This window comes from Anomaloglossus baeobatrachus, assembly GCF_048569485.1.
Source record: "Anomaloglossus baeobatrachus isolate aAnoBae1 chromosome 5 unlocalized genomic scaffold, aAnoBae1.hap1 SUPER_5_unloc_12, whole genome shotgun sequence".
Classification (NCBI taxonomy): Eukaryota; Metazoa; Chordata; class Amphibia; order Anura; family Aromobatidae; genus Anomaloglossus; species Anomaloglossus baeobatrachus.
Window position 1 is genome coordinate 323,147 of NW_027441787.1, and position 22,504 is coordinate 345,650.

At 45.9% G+C, this 22,504-nt stretch overlaps 1 pseudogene; it reads left to right on the forward strand.

Moving 5' to 3' along the window:
* Window positions 1-19,463, forward strand: part of LOC142258824 (uncharacterized) — a 55,924-nt pseudogene extending 36,461 nt beyond the window's left edge.
* Window positions 19,464-22,504: the final 3,041 nt, after the last annotated feature.

Consider the following 22,504-nt stretch of genomic DNA (forward strand, 5'->3'; position numbering starts at 1 on the left):
GGTATTATATATCTGTGTGCGGCTCTGCAGGTGGAGGTAGGTGCAGGGTATTATATATCTGTGTGCGGCTCTGCAGGTGGAGGTAGGTGCAGGGTATTATATATCTGTGTGCGGCTCTGCAGGTGGAGGCGGGTGCAGGGTATTATATATCTAGTGTGCGGCTCTGCAGGTGGAGGTGGGTGCTGGGTATTATATATCTAGTGTGCGGCTCTGCAGGAGGAGGTAGGTGCAGGGTATTATATATCTAGTGTGCGGCTCTGCAGGTGGAGGTAGGTGCAGGGTATTATATATCTAGTGTGCGGCTCTGCAGGTGGAGGTAGGTGCAGGGTATTATATATCTAGTGTGCGGCTCTGCAGGTGGAGGTAGGTGCAGGGTATTATATATCTAGTGTGCGGCTCTGCAGGTGGAGGTAGGTGCAGGGTATTATATATCTAGTGTGCGGCTCTGCAGGTGGAGGTAGGTGCAGGGTATTATATATCTAGTGTGCGGCTCTGCAGGTGGAGGTAGGTGCAGGGTATTATATATCTGTGTGCGGCTCTGCAGGTGGAGGTAGGTGCAGGGTATTATATATCTAGTGTGCGGCTCTGCAGGTGGAGGTAGGTGCAGGTTATTATATATCTAGTGTGCGGCTCTGCAGGTGGAGGTAGGTGCAGGGTATTATATATCTAGTGTGCGGCTCTGCAGGTGGAGGTAGGTGCAGGGTATTATATATCTAGTGCGCGGCTCTGCAGGTGGAGGTAGGTGCAGGGTATTATATATCTGTGTGCGGCTCTGCAGGTGGAGGTAGGTGCAGGGTATTATATATCTAGTGTGCGGCTCTGCAGGTGGAGGTAGGTGCAGGTTATTATATATCTAGTGTGCGGCTCTGCAGGTGGAGGTAGGTGCAGGGTATTATATATCTAGTGTGCGGCTCTGCAGGTGGAGGTAGGTGCAGGTTATTATATATCTAGTGTGCGGCTCTGCAGGTGGAGGTGTGTGCAGGGTATTATATATCTAGTGTGCGGCTCTGCAGGAGGAGGTAGGTGCAGGGTATTATATATCTAGTGTGCGGCTCTGCAGGTGGAGGTAGGTGCAGGGTATTATATATCTAGTGTGCGGCTCTGCAGGTGGAGGTAGGTGCAGGGTATTATATATCTAGTGTGCGGCTCTGCAGGTGGAGGTAGGTGCAGGGTATTATATATCTAGTGTGCGGCTCTGCAGGTGGAGGTAGGTGCAGGGTATTATATATCTAGTGTGCGGCTCTGCAGGTGGAGGTAGGTGCAGGGTATTATATATCTAGTGTGCGGCTCTGCAGGTGGAGGTAGGTGCAGGGTATTATATATCTAGTGTGCGGCTCTGCAGGAGGAGGTAGGTGCAGGGTATTATATATCTAGTGTGCGGCTCTGCAGGTGGAGGTAGGTGCAGGGTATTATATATCTAGTGTGCGGCTCTGCAGGTGGAGGTAGGTGCAGGGTATTATATATCTAGTGTGCGGCTCTGCAGGTGGAGGTAGGTGCAGGGTATTATATATCTAGTGTGCGGCTCTGCAGGTGGAGGTAGGTGCAGGGTATTATATATCTGGTGTGCGGCTCTGCAGGTGGAGGTAGGTGCAGGGTATTATATATCTAGTGTGCGGCTCTGCAGGTGGAGGTAGGTGCAGGGTATTATATATCTAGTGTGCGGCTCTGCAGGTGGAGGTAGGTGCAGGGTATTATATATCTGTGTGCGGCTCTGCAGGAGGAGGTAGGTGCAGGGTATTATATATCTAGTGTGCGGCTCTGCAGGTGGAGGTAGGTGCAGGGTATTATATATCTGGTGTGCGGCTCTGCAGGTGGAGGTAGGTGCAGGGTATTATATATCTAGTGTGCGGCTCTGCAGGTGGAGGTAGGTGCAGGGTATTATATATCTGTGTGCGGCTCTGCAGGTGGAGGTAGGTGCAGGGTATTATATATCTGTGTGCGGCTCTGCAGGTGGAGGTAGGTGCAGGGTATTATATATCTGTGTGCGGCTCTGCAGGTGGAGGTAGGTGCAGGGTATTATATATCTGTGTGCGGCTCTGCAGGTGGAGGCGGGTGCAGGGTATTATATATCTAGTGTGCGGCTCTGCAGGTGGAGGTGGGTGCTGGGTATTATATATCTAGTGTGCGGCTCTGCAGGAGGAGGTAGGTGCAGGGTATTATATATCTAGTGTGCGGCTCTGCAGGTGGAGGTAGGTGCAGGGTATTATATATCTAGTGTGCGGCTCTGCAGGTGGAGGTAGGTGCAGGGTATTATATATCTAGTGTGCGGCTCTGCAGGTGGAGGTAGGTGCAGGGTATTATATATCTAGTGTGCGGCTCTGCAGGTGGAGGTAGGTGCAGGGTATTATATATCTAGTGTGCGGCTCTGCAGGTGGAGGTAGGTGCAGGGTATTATATATCTAGTGTGCGGCTCTGCAGGTGGAGGTAGGTGCAGGGTATTATATATCTGTGTGCGGCTCTGCAGGTGGAGGTAGGTGCAGGGTATTATATATCTAGTGTGCGGCTCTGCAGGTGGAGGTAGGTGCAGGTTATTATATATCTAGTGTGCGGCTCTGCAGGTGGAGGTAGGTGCAGGGTATTATATATCTAGTGTGCGGCTCTGCAGGTGGAGGTAGGTGCAGGGTATTATATATCTAGTGCGCGGCTCTGCAGGTGGAGGTAGGTGCAGGGTATTATATATCTGTGTGCGGCTCTGCAGGTGGAGGTAGGTGCAGGGTATTATATATCTAGTGTGCGGCTCTGCAGGTGGAGGTAGGTGCAGGTTATTATATATCTAGTGTGCGGCTCTGCAGGTGGAGGTAGGTGCAGGGTATTATATATCTAGTGTGCGGCTCTGCAGGTGGAGGTAGGTGCAGGTTATTATATATCTAGTGTGCGGCTCTGCAGGTGGAGGTGTGTGCAGGGTATTATATATCTAGTGTGCGGCTCTGCAGGAGGAGGTAGGTGCAGGGTATTATATATCTAGTGTGCGGCTCTGCAGGTGGAGGTAGGTGCAGGGTATTATATATCTAGTGTGCGGCTCTGCAGGAGGAGGTAGGTGCAGGTTATTATATATCTAGTGTGCGGCTCTGCAGGAGGAGGTAGGTGCAGGGTATTATATATCTAGTGTGCGGCTCTGCAGGTGGAGGTAGGTGCAGGGTATTATATATCTAGTGTGCGGCTCTGCAGGTGGAGGTAGGTGCAGGGTATTATATATCTAGTGTGCGGCTCTGCAGGTGGAGGTAGGTGCAGGGTATTATATATCTAGTGTGCGGCTCTGCAGGTGGAGGTAGGTGCAGGGTATTATATATCTAGTGTGCGGCTCTGCAGGAGGAGGTAGGTGCAGGGTATTATATATCTAGTGTGCGGCTCTGCAGGTGGAGGTAGGTGCAGGGTATTATATATCTAGTGTGCGGCTCTGCAGGTGGAGGTAGGTGCAGGTTATTATATATCTAGTGTGCGGCTCTGCAGGTGGAGGTAGGTGCAGGGTATTATATATCTAGTGTGCGGCTCTGCAGGTGGAGGTAGGTGCAGGGTATTATATATCTAGTGTGCGGCTCTGCAGGTGGAGGTAGGTGCAGGGTATTATATATCTAGTGTGCGGCTCTGCAGGAGGAGGTAGGTGCAGGGTATTATATATCTAGTGTGCGGCTCTGCAGGTGGAGGTAGGTGCAGGGTATTATATATCTAGTGTGCGGCTCTGCAGGTGGAGGTAGGTGCAGGGTATTATATATCTAGTGTGCGGCTCTGCAGGAGGAGGTAGGTGCAGGGTATTATATATCTAGTGTGCGGCTCTGCAGGAGGAGGTAGGTGCAGGGTATTGTATATCTAGTGTGCGGCTCTGCAGGAGGAGGTAGGTGCAGGGTATTTTATATCTAGTGTGCGGCTCTGCAGGTGGAGGTAGGTGCAGGGTATTATATATCTAGTGTGCGGCTCTGCAGGTGGAGGTAGGTGCAGGTTATTATATATCTAGTGTGCGGCTCTGCAGGTGGAGGTAGGTGCAGGGTATTATATATCTAGTGTGCGGCTCTGCAGGTGGAGGTAGGTGCAGGGTATTATATATCTAGTGTGCGGCTCTGCAGGTGGAGGTAGGTGCAGGGTATTATATATCTAGTGTGCGGCTCTGCAGGTGGAGGTAGGTGCAGGGTATTATATATCTAGTGTGCGGCTCTGCAGGTGGAGGTAGGTGCAGGGTATTATATATCTAGTGTGCGGCTCTGCAGGTGGAGGTAGGTGCAGGGTATTATATATCTAGTGTGCGGCTCTGCAGGTGGAGGTAGGTGCAGGGTATTATATATCTAGTGTGCGGCTCTGCAGGAGGAGGTAGGTGCAGGGTATTATATATCTAGTGTGCGGCTCTGCAGGTGGAGGTAGGTGCAGGGTATTATATATCTAGTGTGCGGCTCTGCAGGTGGAGGTAGGTGCAGGGTATTATATATCTAGTGTGCGGCTCTGCAGGTGGAGGTAGGTGCAGGGTATTATATATCTAGTGTGCGGCTCTGCAGGTGGAGGTAGGTGCAGGGTATTATATATCTAGTGTGCGGCTCTGCAGGAGGAGGTAGGTGCAGGGTATTATATATCTAGTGTGCGGCTCTGCAGGTGGAGGTAGGTGCAGGGTATTATATATCTAGTGTGCGGCTCTGCAGGTGGAGGTAGGTGCAGGGTATTATATATCTAGTGTGCGGCTCTGCAGGAGGAGGTATGTGCAGGGTATTATATATCTAGTGTGCGGCTCTGCAGGTGGAGGTAGGTGCAGGGTATTATATATCTAGTGTGCGGCTCTGCAGGTGGAGGTAGGTGCAGGGTATTATATATCTAGTGTGCGGCTCTGCAGGTGGAGGTAGGTGCAGGGTATTATATATCTAGTGTGCGGCTCTGCAGGTGGAGGTAGGTGCAGGGTATTATATATCTAGTGGGCGGCTCTGCAGGTGGAGGTAGGTGCAGGGTATTATATATCTAGTGGGCGGCTCTGCAGGTGGAGGTAGGTGCAGGGTATTATATATCTAGTGGGCGGCTCTGCAGGTGGAGGTAGGTGCAGGGTATTATATATCTAGTGGGCGGCTCTGCAGGTGGAGGTAGGTGCAGGGTATTATATATCTAGTGTGCGGCTCTGCAGGTGGAGGTAGGTGCAGGGTATTATATATCTAGTGTGCGGCTCTGCAGGTGGAGGTAGGTGCAGGGTATTATATATCTAGTGTGCGGCTCTGCAGGTGGAGGTAGGTGCAGGGTATTATATATCTAGTGTGCGGCTCTGCAGGTGGAGGTAGGTGCAGGGTATTATATATCTAGTGTGCGGCTCTGCAGGTGGAGGTAGGTGCAGGGTATTATATATCTAGTGTGCGGCTCTGCAGGTGGAGGTAGGTGCAGGGTATTATATATCTAGTGTGCGGCTCTGCAGGTGGAGGTAGGTGCAGGGTATTATATATCTAGTGGGCGGCTCTGCAGGTGGAGGTAGGTTCAGGGTATTATATATCTAGTGTGCGGCTCTGCAGGTGGAGGTAGGTGCAGGGTATTATATATCTAGTGTGCGGCTCTGCAGGTGGAGGTAGGTGCAGGGGCTCTATTATTGTGGGATCATTTTCATATTGTTTTGTACATGCAGTTTAACCCCTTTACGATCGCCGTACGGAGTAAAACGTCAGTAGTGAAGGGCACTTCTTATATATCTCCGTATTATAATGGCGGTAAGGTAACAGTGTGTACCGCCCCCCAGCGTCAGATAATCTCCGGGGTGTCAGCTAGCAGGGGTAGCGGAGACCCTGGAGATCACGATTCGGGCTGTTTTTCCGCTCCCCGGTCACGTGGTCACCGGTATACACCGGAGAATCGTGATCACATTGCAGAAAAAGGAAGGGTCGGTAAATAATGATTTATTTCCCACCCGATTGAATGTCACATGAGAGATAAATGTCCTCCCTCGCTCCCAGTGTGGCAAAGTGCCCCCCACCCTCCGGCCACCTCCCCCTTCGCCCTCATGATCACCTAACATGGCCACCACATGTGTTGTGCGCCGGCTGCACGCGTCCTCCTCCACTGATTTCTGCCTCATCTGACACGTCCCCAGTCCCCGGACATATCAGATAAGGCAGAAAAGTCATCCCCAGGTCCAGCCAGTCCATCCCCAGTCTCCTTGGTACCTCTCTTGCAGCGTCGATCCCTCGCCACTCCTCCTTCTCCTTGTCATCAGAAAAAATGTCAGCCTCATGCGCAGAGCGGCTCTCAGCCATCTCTGCACGCAGTGACACTGAATTTACTGCAGCTCACACTGCCGTGCTGTGGACTGTGGGAGTGTGAGTGCAGTATTCTCAGGTCACTGCAGCCACGTACCTCACATGGAGTGCCTGCACCCCCAGAAAATGGTGGATACGTTTCCTGAGCGTACCCCCATATTCTGGAATGAGGATACTGCAGGTCACTCTATTGGACCGGGGTAGTGTGAGTGCAGTATTTTCAGGTCACTGCAGCCACACTGCTCACATGGATTGCAGCTGTTCTGCTAGAAAATGGTGGATACGTTTCCTGAGCATACCCCCATATTCTGGGGGGTCCAGGGTCATCGTGGGACCTCCAAAATTGATTGCGCCGGACTGGTTTATTTTTTTTCTTTTCCATAAATTGGTGAAATAGGAAATGTATTGGGGGGTGCTTTTCAAATCATTTTTTTTTTGTCATCTTATTTTTTTTTGTTACTGACTGGGTTATTGATGTCAGGTATCTGATAGGCGCCGCAACATTACTAACCCCAGGGCTTGATGCCAAGTGACATTACACAGCTGGTATCTACCCCATATATTACGTTTGCCACGGCACCAGGGCAATGGAATGAGCCGGGACGAAGCATCAGGATTGGAACATCTAATGGATGCGCCACTACTAGGGCGGCTGAGGCCTGCTATTTTTAGGCTGGGAAGTGCCAAAAAACCATGAACCTTCCCACCCTGAGAATGAGAGATCGTAGCTGTCTGCTTTACCTTGATTGGTAATTCAATTTGGGGGGGGACCCCACATTTTTTTTAAATTATTTATAAATAATTTAAAAAAAGTGGGGTGACCTCCAAATTGGATCACCAGCCAAGGTGAAGCTGATAGGTGGGGTCTGCAGGCTGCAGCCGTCTGCTTTACCCTAGCTGGCTATCAAAAATGGGTGGAACCCCACGTCGTTTTTTTTTTAATCATTTGTTTTTTGGCTAAATGCAAGCCTAAACACCCTTTAGTGCCACATGAAAGTCACTAAAGGGTGCAAGCTTGCAGGGGGGGAGACATTATATATGTGTTTTACCTCAGTCTATCCATCCATCCATCCTAGCTTTTTAGGCTATGTGTCCACGATCAGTCTTTACATCGTTTTGGACGCAGAGTGTTTTGGCTGCGTCCAGAACACTGCGTTGTGCAGTACAAGCACAGTGGAAGGATTTTTAGAAATCTCCTGCCCACTGTGCTTCTTTTCTCTGTAGCATAAACTGATTTGTGGCGTGGTTTCCTGAGCCTCAGCATGTCAATTGTTTGCTGTGGGGATGAGAGTGTTCTCTGCCTTGACAATATAGCTGAGGTCCGAAGCAGTCCGAACCCTGATTGTGGGCCGGGGCAGCTGCGTTCTCCTGTGGACAACACTCACATCTCTGCAGGAGGGCTGGCACTGCGTCCTAGACACAGTGTTGCTGGATCGTGGACACATTGTCTAAAAGTGCTTACTATACCCCTGAATAAAATCGTTGAGGGGTCTAGTTTCCAAAATGGGGTCACTTGTGGGGGGTTTCTGCTGTTTAGCTACCTTAGCGGCCCTGCAAAAGCGACATGGTACCTGCAATTTATTTCAACTTTTCCAAAATTCAAATATTGCTCGTTCCATTCTGAGCCCTTCCATTTGTCCAAACAGAGGTTTTTGGCCACATGTGGGGTATCCCTGTGCTCATAAGAAATTGTAGGACAAACTGTGGTGTGCACTTTTTGGTGTTACCTCTTGAAAAAGTGAGAAATTTGATGCTAAAGCAACATTTTTGTAAAAACAAAAAGACATTTTTCAATATGATGGCCTAATATTGTCAAATTCTGTGAAGTACCTGTGGGTTCAAAATGCTCACTATACCCCTAGATAAAATCCTTGAGGGGTGTAGTTTCCAGAATGATGTCACTTGTGGGACGTTTCTGCTGTTTAGGTAACTTATTAGCCTGGCAAATGCTACATGGTGCCCGCAATCTATTTCAGACAAATTTCTGTTACAAAATTCAAATATTTTTCCTTCTGTTCCGGCTCCTCCCATTTCGCCGAACAGAGGTTTCTGACCACATGTTGGATTTCACTGCGCTCAGAAAAACCTGGGGAACACATTTTGGGGTCCATTTTGTTATGTTATTTCTTCTAAAAGTGAATAAATTGGGGCTAGAGCAACATTTTTAGGTAAAATTATATATTTTTTTCATTCCACATCGCTTTAGTTCCTGTGAAGCACCTGAAGGGTTAATAAGCTTCTTGGACGTGGTTTTGAGCACTTTGATGGGTGCAGTTTTTAGAATGGGGTCACTATTGGGCATTTTCTGTCACCTTGGCCTCTCAAAATCACTTCAAATGTGATGTGGCCCTAAAAAAATGTTTTTGTAAATTTTGTTGAATAAAATGTGAAATTGCTGATGAACTTTGACCCCTTCTAACTTCCTAACCCCAAGAATGTTGTATCAAAACTTGTGCTGATGTAAACTGACATGTGGGGAATGGGATCTATTATCAATTTGTGTGACAGAACTCTCTGGTTTATGGGCAGAAAAATTAAAACATTATTTTCAAAATTTTCATCAATTTGCCGCTTGCTTCACAAATAAAAGCAAACATTATTGTCCTAAATTTATAACTGTCCACAATATGTGAGGAAAAAACAATGTCAGAATCACCGGGATCTGAGGAAGCTCCAGAGTTATCACCTCACAAAGTGACACTGGTCAGAATTACAAAAAATGGCTTTTTATGATGATGCTGAAGTTGGATTCTTATTATCTTTTCTGATTTTAGGGGTTTTTTTTTACAGGTTTTTAGCAAGAAAAATAAAACCAATACCTTACACTGCAGTGCGGAGCTCGGACGTGAATACACTGAAAAGCACCAACAAAAATGATAAAACGTGGCATTGAAGGGCGTTATGGAAAGGGTTAATGACTCCACACTGTATTGTGATTGTTTTACATTTGTTGTTAAAGCTGTAAAAAAAAAACCTGAAAAAAATCCAAATAAGAAACCGACTTCAGCCCCGAATAAGAAACTGACCAATAAGAAACCAACTTCAGCATCGAGTTTTTATTGCTGATGTCGAGCGATACTGGTGGGAAAATGAGGGAAATGTCTGTTATTACCACATACCGTATTTTTCGGATTATAAGAAACACTTTTCTTCCCAAAACTTTTGGAGGAAAATTAGGGGTGTTTCTTAAAATCCAAATGTAGCATCTGTGCAGCCGGCGGCTGGCATCTGTGTAGCAGACGACGGCGGGCATCTGGGCGGCCAAGGGCGCTGAGTACTTCAACTAATGGCGCCCAGAGTCGGCGCGTGCAGAGATGGAGATCTCAGCTCAAGTTCTCATTAGCGCAGGCGCCGACTCCGGCCGCCATTTCTTTGAAGCCCCAGCACTGCAACGAAATAGGAAACTGTGGACAAATAGCGCAATAGGGTTTTACCCTTATAGGCACAGGGCAAAGGAGGGGGGAGCAAATATACTCACCAACTGTAGTTGTGACAGTCACAACTACTGTAATCGCATGTAGAGATAAGATCCCGGCAGCAGCAACCCAGTAGCTGATAACAGAGAGTTTGATAGAAGAGGGTTTCTATACCGCGCCAAGGATCACAAGTCTGGATGTCAGATCAATGAGGCTTTATTATATCATAGGTCTACGCGTTTCAGGAGCACTGCCCCCTTCCTCAGGACCATAAAATAGACCACATCAAATCTACCGCAGTAGAAGCATGTATACATTATATAGACCAAATGACGTCCTAAACCCACCCAGTCTAGAAAAAACGGGCGGGAAAAAAATCGTGATCAATACATGACGCAATACAAAAGACATGCATTGAAACAGAAAAAACATAAACATATGTTCAGTATTGATATCCCAGTAATTGCTTAAACGTGATAAAAACAACCAATCTTTGATATTCCCAGTAATAGTCAGTTAACCATCAAAAAAATTTTGAAAAAAATATATATATAATAAAAGTGCACAAGTGTATGTATTAAACATCCTTTGTCCAGGATTATCCTAGACATATTTTACCAAATCCATAGATACGATACCCTCAAAGTATGTCTAGAACTTATGCCGACCGTATAACCGTGAGTGAGTGAGATTTAAGGAATTGGGAAAGCAAGCCCGCTAGACTACAGAGGATGTGACAATCAGAGATGTGCGATGTAATCTACTGGACTGGACTTTTATTATATATATATTTTTTTCAAAATTTTTTTGATGGTTAACTGACTATTACTGGGAATATCAAAGATTGGTTGTTTTTATCACGTTTAAGCAATTACTGGGATATCAATACTGAACATATGTTTATGTTTTTTCTGTTTCAATGCATGTCTTTTGTATTGCGTCATGTATTGATCACGATTTTTTTCCCGCCCGTTTTTTCTAGACTGGGCGGGTTTATGACGTCATTTGGTCTATATAATGTATACATGCTTCTACTGCGGTAGATTTGATGTGGTCTATTTTATGGTCCTGAGGAAGGGGGCAGTGCTCCTGAAACGCGTAGACCTATGATATAATAAAGCCTCATTGATCTGACATCCAGACTTGTGATCCTTGGCGCGGTATAGAAACCCTCTTCTATCAAACTCTCTGTTACAAGCCCCAGCACTGAGAAGAGCAGAGCCCAATGCCCCAGGAAAGAGCAGAACCCACAGTACCAGGACAGAGCAGCGCAGTGAGTATCTGGGACCTCCTCTGCACCACCTGCAGCATCGCCTACTCCAGCACTGCCCCTGCCTCCTGTGACCACCACTGTTACACCCCTCCGGTAAGACACCACCGGATTATAAAACGGACCCCATGTTTTTTTTCTATTTTTTTTTCTCTAAATTTGGGGTGCGTCTTATAATCCGGTGCGTCTTATAATATAAAAACTACAGTATATACCCTGCAGCCCCCTACAGTGACTGACAGCCGCTCAGCATTGGAACCTGCTGTCAGTCAGAGCTGAGAGTGCGCATACAAACACTGATCACTGTATACTGAGCAATAACTAAAACATCATCTGAGCCATCCCTATGACTGAAAGCCGGACACTGTCATAATATATGTTTATGACCAGAGGTAAATAATTGTTAGCAATTTTGTGACACTTTTATTTTGTATATATGGCTGTTTTGTTTTGTTTTTTCCAGATGATTGGAGCTAATAAGATTTGCATTGACAGTGGTATCTTCCTATATTTCACACATTTGGGGGGAGGGGGCTAGTTCTGTATTTAAGTAATTTTTATTTTCATCTTACTTCCCTTGTAACTGGGGCTGATCTAATGACTCAGCAGTGACCATATCCTCTGTGTATGAGGGAGAAGGCACCATCAGCTTTTTCTACCCTGTTTCCGTAAAACCCTGAAAATAAGCCCTAGTAGGATTTTGGGGACCTTTTTGATTAGATTTAAAATATAAGCCCTTGTTCTGTCCTCCCTACACGAGCCCTGAGGCGTGTGAAGCTTGACAGGCAGCTAAACCTTTATCCACCATAGGTTAATAGGGAGACTTTTGCTTGAAGTCTCTTTTTATTAAACATTGCTAAATGTGTTTGGTGAAGCTAGGACCTGAACTTGACTTTAATTTCATTTGAAGTCATTAATTGGGCAGTTCGCGTCTCCACCCACATGCAGCCATAAACAGATCACTTCCACAGGAGAGTTCGTGGGTTTCTTCTATTTTCTTATTTTTTTGGGGGGGGTTCACACTACTTCTGATCATGCTGTTGTTACCCCCAGTGCGAGCCGATAAACACTGCAGGCGGCTCACACCAGGCTTAGCACCGAGCGTACCCGAGCACAGCGATACTCACGAGAGTGGTTTACATATGTAAAGCATCCGATCTCCTCATCTTCTTGGAAAAGGCTGAGTTCGTATCGAACACTCAACTTCAGATTTGTTCATCTCTAGTGGTGAATAAAAAACACTTTTGTAGAAAAAATCAGTTTGGGTCGCCATTTTCTGTCACCGGTAACATTATTCTTTTTGCGTCGATGGAGTTGAGTGAGGACTTGTTTTTTGCTTGATGAGCGAAATTTTCATTGATCCCATATTAGATGCAATATGGATAATTCATCACTTTTCAATGTATGTGTATTGCTATAAAAATAATGTGCGACTTCTATCGGTCGATTTCACAACTTACATAGCACATTTCATGTTGAAATTTTTTTCCTACTCAAGTGATATCTCACCTCCCTTATTATCTGCAGTATTTTACAATATCCTTCCCATTCAGGTCCTTATAATATCGGATCCTCTCAGTGGAGATCTTCTATATAAGAGAATTCTCCTGATTGCCCCGTGAAAGATGGATATGGACAGGGACAAGATGGCGGAGAGGATATTACACCTCACCCTAGAGATCCTCTTCCGGCTTACTGGAGAGGTGAGAGATTCTGATGACGTCACATTACATCATTCTTATCTATGGGAATAACAGATGGACAGAACTGGAGAGGTGAGGACTCTGGAAATGTCTGGAGTGAGATTTATTACTGTGTCTCTCCATAACCAGGATTACACAGTAGTGAAGAAGACCTCTAGTGAGCGCTGTCAGGCCCCTGTGTCTGAGGGATGGGGAAGACCCCTGAGCCCAATCACGGGGCCTCCACCTCACCCCCCGATACATGAGGACATCAATGACCAGAAGATCCTAGAACTCACCTACAAGATGATTGAGCTGCTGACTGGAGAGGTGACACTGCTGGGAATGCTGGGACATTATACAGTAACGCTATGAAGGGATTGGGGGTGACGGTATCATTGTATGTGTCAGGTTCCTATAAGGTGTCAGGACGTCACCGTCTATTTCTCCATGGAGGAGTGGGAGTATTTAGAAGGACACAAAGATCTGTACAAGGACGTCATGATGGAGGTTCCCCAGCCCCTCACATCACCAGGTAATAGACAGGACTAAATACACACGGCCTATAATTATCTGTATGTAAGGAATTAATTCAGCCCCTGTATGTGTCTCCTCCAGCTCTATCCAGTAAGAGGACAACACCAGAGAGATGTCCTCGTCCTCTTCTCCCACAGGACTGTAAACAAGAAGATGCCGATGTTCCTCAGGATGTGTTTCCTACAGCTCTATCCAGTAAGAGATATCTACTCATGTACTTTCTGCACTAATTTTGTGTTTACATTTTTAGGCTTTCTGCTGTGTTTTTTTCAGCTGTATTTTCTTTGCTTCTGCTCTTTTGTTTCTAGTGCTTTCTCTATGTCATTATGAAGGCAACTCAGAGACCTGCAGAGGGTTCATGAATTCCCTGTTTCCCTGAAAATAAGACCTGTATCGAAAATAAGACCTAGTTACAGTCAGGCGTTAGGAGGAGTCAAACTGCACAATTTCTCAGAAACCCCACTCTCTTACGGTCCCCATCAGTTGTATTCTAAGGTTGATTGTTTAAGGACCTTTGGTGACTTCAGAGTCATGTGACATGATGTAACCAAAGGTCTTTTAATTGCTTGAGTCTAAATGAACTGAACAGGACACAGGCTGGCATGCAGGACTGGCATTAGGGGAAAAGGAGAGCAAACTTGGCAGTTTCACAGGGCTCCAATTCTCATAGGAGCCCCAGTGTTTCTATGCCAATTAAAGGACCGCTTAAGGACCTTTGTGACATCACGTCATGTGACCAAAAGTTTCAATTGCAGGAGTTTCAAGCTGAAGAGGAGACAGGCTGGTGTGTGTGTGTGTGTGTGTGTGTATGTGTTTGTGTGTGGTCACGCCAATTTTATCCAGCTTTGCCAAAATGGGCAGAGCTTGGCCAGAACAAGATTGTGATGCCAACACTTCTCTAATTCGTAACAAACTGCGGCGTTTCCTATGCCAGAAATCTCACTCCAGTCCCTGACATCATTTTTCAGTGTACATCACCGGTCTTTATGAATTGGAGCCCTAATGTTTATCTGTACAGACAGCAAGACCCTGTTACCTGTTTTGGTTATAAAGCTTAAGGATAGGCCATCAACATTACAGTCCCGGACAACCCCGTTAAATTTCCAGCATCTGTCTTTAACTATTTTATTTTCATCTTAGACAATTTCAAAGAGATTTTTTCCATGTTGTGGATCAATGTCACAGAGATGTTTGCAGGGTATTAAACTGTCAAGGTGGTGTCAAGATCTGTGGAACTACTGCCTGCTAATTTCTCTTATGTCTGTGAGCAGTGTATTTGATCACATGCTGCGGGGAAGCCAGTATAATTCTCTCCCCTCCTGTATATGCTGGCTGTATTATTCCATTAATGCCAGCTATAGTATACCTATACTGGTCTGGTGATGAGGTGTTGTGATACAGACTAACAAGTGGTAGTTGTGAATTAATGCTGTGAACTGTTGTGGTGTTAACCCTTGTTGTCTTTTTGTTTCTGCCTTCCTGCTCTTTCTTTTCTCCTTAGTCTCTCACTGTTTATTTCTGTGAGTTTGCAGTGTGCCTGAGTGTCTGGCTTAGGGCTGGTTCACACTAAGCGACAGCGACAACGAGGTCGCTGTTACGTCACCATTTTCTGTGACGTAACAGCGACCTTGTAAGTCGCTGTTATGATCGCTGCTTAGCTGTCAAACACAGCAGCCGACTCAGCGATCATAACCGCGAGAGCAGGGAGCCGCGCACACTGCTTAGCGCTGGCTCCTTGCTCTCCTAGCTACAGTACACATCGGGTTAATTAACCCGATGTGTACTGCAGCTACATGTGCAGAGAGCAGGGAGCCGCGCACACTGCTTAGCGCTGGCTCCTTGCTCTCCTAGCTACAGTACACATCGGGTTAATTAACCCGATGTGTACTGCAGCTACATGTGCAGAGAGCCGGAGCCGGCAGCACAGGCAGCGTGAGAGCGGCGGAGGCTGGTAACTAAGGTAAATATCGGGTAACCACCTTGGTTACCCGATGTTTACCCTGGATACAGCTTACCACAGCTGCCAGACGCCGGCTCCTGCTTTCTGCTCGCTTCATTTCGTCGCTCTCTCGCTGTCACACACAGCAATCTGTGTGTCACAGCGGGAGAGCGCCTTTGAAGAAAACGAACCAGGGCTGTGTGTAACGAGCAGCGATCTCGCAGCAGGGGCCAGATCGCTGCTCAGTGTCACACACAGCGAGATCGCTAATGAGGTCACTGTTGCGTCACCAAAACCGTGCCGTAGTAGCGATTTCGGTAGCGATCTCGCTATGTGTGAAGCACCCCTTAGTCTATATTTCCATCATAATCCTTCCCTTTCCTTCCCTGGGGGATCACAGATTAGATCTAGTCAGGAGAATAGTAAGGTACAGGACAAGGGCATCTCTATCTTCAGGGGTAATCCAGAGATTAGAGATAGCCTAGGGTCTCCTAGTGTGAGGGACAGGGTAGGAGCCCTCTGTCCCTTGTTATCCTGCAGTCACATTGTGACAATCAGATTATTTACTGTAGGACATTCCAGAGAACTGGTACTACTGGAGAGATATCTTGGAGACAGGAATCGGAGGTCTGAATTAAAGAAAATGTGACTCTTAGGCTATGTGCAAACACTGCGTTTTTTTGATGCTGCGTTTTTGTGCGTTTTTTAGCGCTAAAAACACACAGAAACACAGCGTCTTTAAAAAACGCATGAAAAAACGCATGCATTGTTACCGCATTTTGGTGCGTTTTTGGCTGCGTTTTGCTGCGTTTTTCTGCGGTTTTTTTTTTATCAATGAACATTGCCATTAAAGATTGTTGGAAAAAAAAAAAAAAAAGGTCTGATGTCATTTCCTTCTTCCATATGTTCTTCATTCTCCACTAGTGTATGCAGGAGAGCAGACAGCTGCAGAACTACAAGGCTCAGCATGCTCCCATCCAATAGTGTATGCAGGAGAGCAGACAGCAGCTGTCGAACTACAAGGCTCAGCATCCTCCTTCCAGGACTGTTTGCAGGATTTCTTTGCCCCCCCAAACAAAAAAAATGACGTGGGCTTCGCCATATTTTTGTATGCTAGCCGGGTACAGCAGGCAGGAATGGGCTGCCCCCAACCCCGAGCTGCCTATTTGTACCCGGCTGGGAACCAAAAATATAGGGAAGCCCTTTTTCTTTTTTAATCATTTCATGAAATAATTAAAAAAAAATGGCGTGGGCTTCGCCTAATTTTTGTGTCCAGCCAGGTACAACTAGGCAGCTGGGGATTGGAATCCGCAATGCAGGGTGCCCAAGCTTTCTGGGCACCCCCGCTGTGAATTGCAGTTCGCAGCCACCCCAGAAGATGGCGCTTTCATAGAAGCGCCATTTTCTGGCGCTGTATCCAACTCTTCCAGCTGCCCTGATGCCAAGTGGCTTGCTGGGTAACAATGGGGTTAGGGCTAGCTGTGTATTATCAGCTGGCCCTAAGCCTGAAATTCATGGTGTCACGCCAATATTAGACATGGCCACCATGAATTTCTAGTAAAGATAAAAAAAACCACAACAGAAAAATATTTTTATTAGAAATAAAACACAACACAATTAGTGACTCCATCTTTATTGAAATAAAGAACCCCCCTCCGCAGTAATCCTGGGTCAAGGGTCCCGTGCCGTCCAATCCGGATCCAATATCATCTGATCGGTTTGCTGGAAGGCAAAGCGATCAGATGACGTGTCCGGTTCAAGGCCTGAATCACATGAGACAGCAGCTGATTGTATAAACGGCTTTTATACAATCAGCTGATGCATCAGTGCAAAAAAAAAAACACTTCTGTGCAGCGTCGGACTGGCTACCGGAGGAATCTCCAGTAATGTCAGGCCTGGATTCAGGTACCTGCACTGCACTCCGGAGCTCTCACCTGAGCTCTGGCGTGCAGCCTGGACTTTACAGCGAGCGTCGAGTGACTGATTCCTAGGCACTTGCGGTTCAGTTCATGACAGCTGCAGACATCCCGGGCTAATCTCCGGTGCTCTCACCTGAACTCCGGAGATCACCCCGGCCTGTCTGCAGCTGTCATGAACTGACTGCAAGCGCTGGGGAATCAGTCACTCGGCGGTAAAATCCGGCGTCACCGCGAGACTTACGATCAGCTGATGCGTCAGGTGACCGCATCTGGTGATCCCGCCAGGTCCTCACGGCCAGCTCATGCAGCTATCGGACGTGCCTGGGAGCCGGGACACAGCCGGAGCGGGGGTGGCGGGACCGGGAGAGGAGCTGGGAGCGGACATGGCACCGGGAGTCTGCAGACAGGTGAGTATGACAGTTTTCTACTGTTCACTTTTGATTTAGCAGCCGCTTCCACCTCCTGCACGAGAGCGGACATGGCACCAGGCGGGAAATGGAAGCGGCGGTGATGGTACCGGGAGGATTCACGCTTCTGTGTTTACTGACAGAAGGAATCCTCTTCCTGTACATGTCACTTTACTACCCACCCCTTGCGTTTATAGCTGCGTTTTTAGTAATAAAAACGCAGTAAAACGCAGCTATATTTGCAATTTGCTGTTTTCATTGCGTTTTTGAACATCTCATTGAACTCAATGGGTGGAAAACGCAGTGAAAAATGCAAAAATAATTGACATGCTGCGTTTTTGTGGGCACTACAAAAATGCAGCTAAAAAAAAACGCTGTGTGCAGACAGCAAAAATGAAAACTCATAGACTTTGCTGGGGAAGCAAAGTCATGCAGTTTTCTGAGCAAAAACGCACCCGAAAAACGCGCAAAAACGGCGCGAAAAATGCACTGTGTGAACTTACCCTTAGATCTCGAAATTGGAAAACAGATTCAGAATAATTTTTCCTTAATTTATTTTCTAATGTTATGGTTTAAAAAAAAATAAATGTACTTTTAAGATAATATCATTTAAAACTAGTAACATTGTTTATATTTTTAGCAGATGACTGTATTGGGAGTTCAGATGGAAATCTAATATGTTCAGAATTTATAACAGATGATGAAAGTATCACACATGATATATATGAAGAGCATGCTGTTGTCCCAGATATACTTCCAGCCCTTCCTCGGAAAGCTCTATCATCTGATCTTTTCAAACATGTCCAAAATTCTGATTTATCAGAGAATTTTAAGCAAAATAAAAGTTACAGAAGTGATGTAGAACATGAAACGGCTCCTACAAGGGAGAAACCATTTTCATGTTCAAAATGTGGAAAATGTTTTACCAGGAAATCACATCTTGTTAACCATCAAAGATCTCATACTGGGGAGAAGCAATTTTCATGTTCCGAATGTGGAAAATGTTTTATTCAGAAATCACACCTTGTTAGACATCAGAAAAATCACACAGGGGAGAAGCCATTTTCATGCTCAAAGTGTGGGAAATGTTTTCATTGGAAATCAGAACTTGTTGTGCATCAAATATATCACACGGGGGAGAAGCCATTTTCATGTTCAGAATGTGAGAAATGTTTTATGAGGAAATCAGAACTTGTTGAGCATCAAAGATCTCATACAGGGGAGAAGCCATTTTCATGTTCCGAATGTGGGAAATGTTTTAGTCAAAAATCAAGTCTTGTTATGCATCAGAAAAATCACACAGGGGAGAAGCCATTTTCATGTTCAAAGTGTGGGAAATGTTTTATTCGGAAATCAGATCTGTTTTGGCATCAACGATCTCATACAGGGGAGAAGCCATTTTCATGTTCAGAGTGTGGGAAATGTTTTAATTGTAAATCAGAACTTGTTATGCATCAAAGATCTCACACAGGGGTGAAGCCATTTTTATGTTCAGAATGTGGGAAATGTTTTATTCAGAAAGCACATCTTGTTAGACATCAAAGATCTCACACAGGGGTGAAGCCATTTTCATGTTCAGAATGTGGGAAATGTTTTATTCAGAAAGCACATCTTGTTAGTCATCAAAGATCTCATACAAGGGAGAAACCATTTTCATGTTTAGAGTGTGGGAAATGTTTTAATTGGAAATCAAAACTTGTTGTGCATCAAAGATCCCATACAGGGGAGAAGCCATTTTCATGTACAGAGTGTGGGAAATGTTTTGTTCAGAAATCAGAATTTGTTAGACATCAGAAAATTCATACAGGGGAGAAGCCATTTTCATGTTCCGAGTGTGGGAAATGTTTTATTTGGAAATCAGAACTTATTGTGCATCAAAGATCTCACACAGGGGTGAAGCCATTTTCATGTTCAGAATGTGGGAAATGTTTTATTCAGAAATCACATCTTGTTAGGCATCAAAGATCTCATACAGGGGAGAAGCCATTTTCATGCCTGGAATGTGGTAAATGTTTCACTAGGAAATCAACTCTTGTTGACCATGGAAAGCTTCACACGGGATAAAGCATTTTTATGTTCTGAATGTGGAAAATATTATTAAATGTTTAACTTGTGAATTCTTGTCGACAATGAGAAAAAACACACAGTAGAGGAGCCGTTCTTGCATTTGGAATTTGGCAAATGTTTTTATGATTAGTCAGGTCTTGTTGTCAGATAAGTTACATGGGAGAAGGCATCATGATGTACCTTGTGTCAAAGGGTTTTATCCAAAAATCAATTGCTCAAGTAACAATTGGTCAGGGAAAGCACCATTTTCTATCTTTTTAAACTTACTGTATTATTTTGACCATAAGACACACCTAGGTTTTAGAGGAGGGAAATAGGAAAACAAATTGAAGGAAAAAAATGTAGTCATGATGCACTGTTATGGGAGAAATCTGCTGCTGACACTGTTATGAAGGAAATAACCCCCAATTCTGTACTAATGTCCCCCATCCTGGCTCACTTTCAGTTATATGTGTCTATCATCCTGGTGTAAAGGATGGTTGTTCTTTTTGGTATATTTGTTCCCCATCTTTGTCCCATCCTGGTATATATGGCCCTCATCCTGGTATATATAATCCCCATCCTGGTATATATGGCCCTCATACTGGTATATATGGCCCTCATCATGGTAAACATGATCCTCATCCTGGTATGTATGGCTCTCATCCTGGTATATATGGTCCTCATCATGGGCTCATCTTGGCGTATATGATCCCCATCCTGGGCCCATTCTGGAATATATGTCTTTTATCCTCGTATATATGATCCCAATCTTGTTGTTTACAGGTGAAATTGGACCCCCTTACCTCTTTGGGTGCAGGTTACACCAATGATTTTTGTGCACCTGCTGTCATCCTTGTATATATGTCCCTCATCACACTGCAGACATAAAAAAAAATATGATTACACTCACCATCCCTCTGCTCCCCCAGTGTGCGGTGTTATCTTTGATGCTGGCAAGTGAAGTCAGTGTGTAAGTGGCACATCGCATGATGTTACTGCCATGCACCTGCAGTTACACGCGGACATCACCTGGCAGAATATTCACTGCTCACCACACCCGGGATTATGGGCTTGGGGAGCAGTGAATATTCATTCTCTAAAGCAGACACACATGATCACCCAGCTGCAGCATTAAGTTGGCGGCTGGGTGTCATGCGTGCCCTCTGTTAAAGAGAATGAATAGTTACTGCTCACCACGCCCATAATTCTTCCCACCCCTCGATGCCGGCTTCAGTGCCTAGAGGTAGACAGGATTATGAGAGTGAGCAGCAGTGAATATTCACTTTTGTTATTATCGGGCACCCTGGTAGCACCGGCGCTGGTTCCTGCCTCCTGTGACCCACTCCTCCACTACCACCCACCCAGCCACAGTCAGGAGCATTTGGACTATGAGACAACCTTCCTCCTTACACTTTTTTTGGGGGTAGTGAATGTGTCAAAGTCCGAAAAATTGGTCAACAAATGGAACAAAATATAATGCAGCCACTGGTATGGTATATCAATTATAAGGACCTGAAATACAGCAATAATACCTAAAATATAACATTTAATAGTTCCTCTAAAAATAGGGAAGGATCACCTTGCCTATGCATAAAAAATCACTACAGGGATTAAATCAGTTGCTAAAATTCTCCAGATTATTAGGAGAGATCAGCAGACCCTGTGAAGTTGCAAACACACCTAAATAACGATTGGTGTTGGCAGATATATACATACATTCAACCGAGATGGTCAAGTTTGTTCACACAACCGCTCATTCAAACTCTTGTTCACAATAATGGCAGTGGTGTTATTCACAACAAATAGTATCCTCTAGTTGCTATTAAGAGGTAGTTTTTATAAGTGACCTTATTCTCCAACATACAATAGGTCACATCACATCCGGTTGAAACTGATAAACAATATCCAGGGATGCAGAAATTCAATTTGTTAACCTGATATTGTCTAAAAGGGAACAATCTCACCCAATTCCTGGTATCTTGTTTCCCAGAAGGTCAGTGTGTCCTCATATCCGGCGTAGTCCAAAAGACCCTCATCAAACAGGTCTAGGACCCCTTATGAATGGACTCACTGTCCTCTCCCAGAGTCTCCTTCTCCCTTCTCCCGACGCGTTTCTTGTACACCATTCATCAGGGGAGCATTTAGGAGTAAACCTACACTGGGTTAATCAGGCGGTGACAGCGCCAATCCTATATGCTGTAATAAAAAGGGCAAAAATTATTATGAATCTGTCTTACCATTCAGGCACCACCCTCTTTCACTAAACTACTCTGACAATTTTTAGAAGTGCCCCTAATGTCCCCCAAAAGAAAGATTCCAGATTGTGAGATCCCAGTGCCCTCAGTGATCACTCTCACAGTGATAGAGTGAGCTCTACGACCCCAGCTCTGCTGCATCCTTCTTAAGCAGTTCAGTAAAACCTTAAAAAGTATGTGACCGCGCTGGATTTGTGGAGAGAGCAATGTCTCGTGCTAATGTGATGCCCTGGCGCCCCCAGGTGGTCACATACAACAGGCACCAACACAACACCTTCCCTCACAGGGTTACATCCAAGCCGACAAAACCCTAGTCACCCCCTCCAGGGTAGGAAAGACACTCCAATGGGCGGGACCAGGCGGAAGGAAAACGCCCACCTAGGGGTCTAGAGAACCCAGGGCGGGAAGAAGTGCAGTTTTAAGTTGAAGTTGAGGAGAGTTGACAGTGACAGGAGGGAGTTGGAGCTCCCTGGAGAAAGTGGAGTGTTAGCCAGAGAGGAAAGGTGTCGGGGTTGGAGCCCCGCCGACGTACTGGCTAGGTCGCAGATGGTGGTCCTTGTCTGCAGGATACGGGAAGACAGCTGCCGGAGATCCGAGGTTGACCGGGGCAGTGTAGGAGCCCACCAGTACCGACACCGGAGAACTGACCTGGAAATCATGCATAGAGGGGGTACCTGGACCCTGAAGCAACGATCGGAACCACGGGCTTTGTTATTTAACCAGTTGAGGACAGGATTACAGGTCCTGTCCCACCCAAAGTCCCAAAAGCAGACCAGCAGCCCACTGCGGGGGATAGGGCATCCGCCAGGGCCCGGGAGATC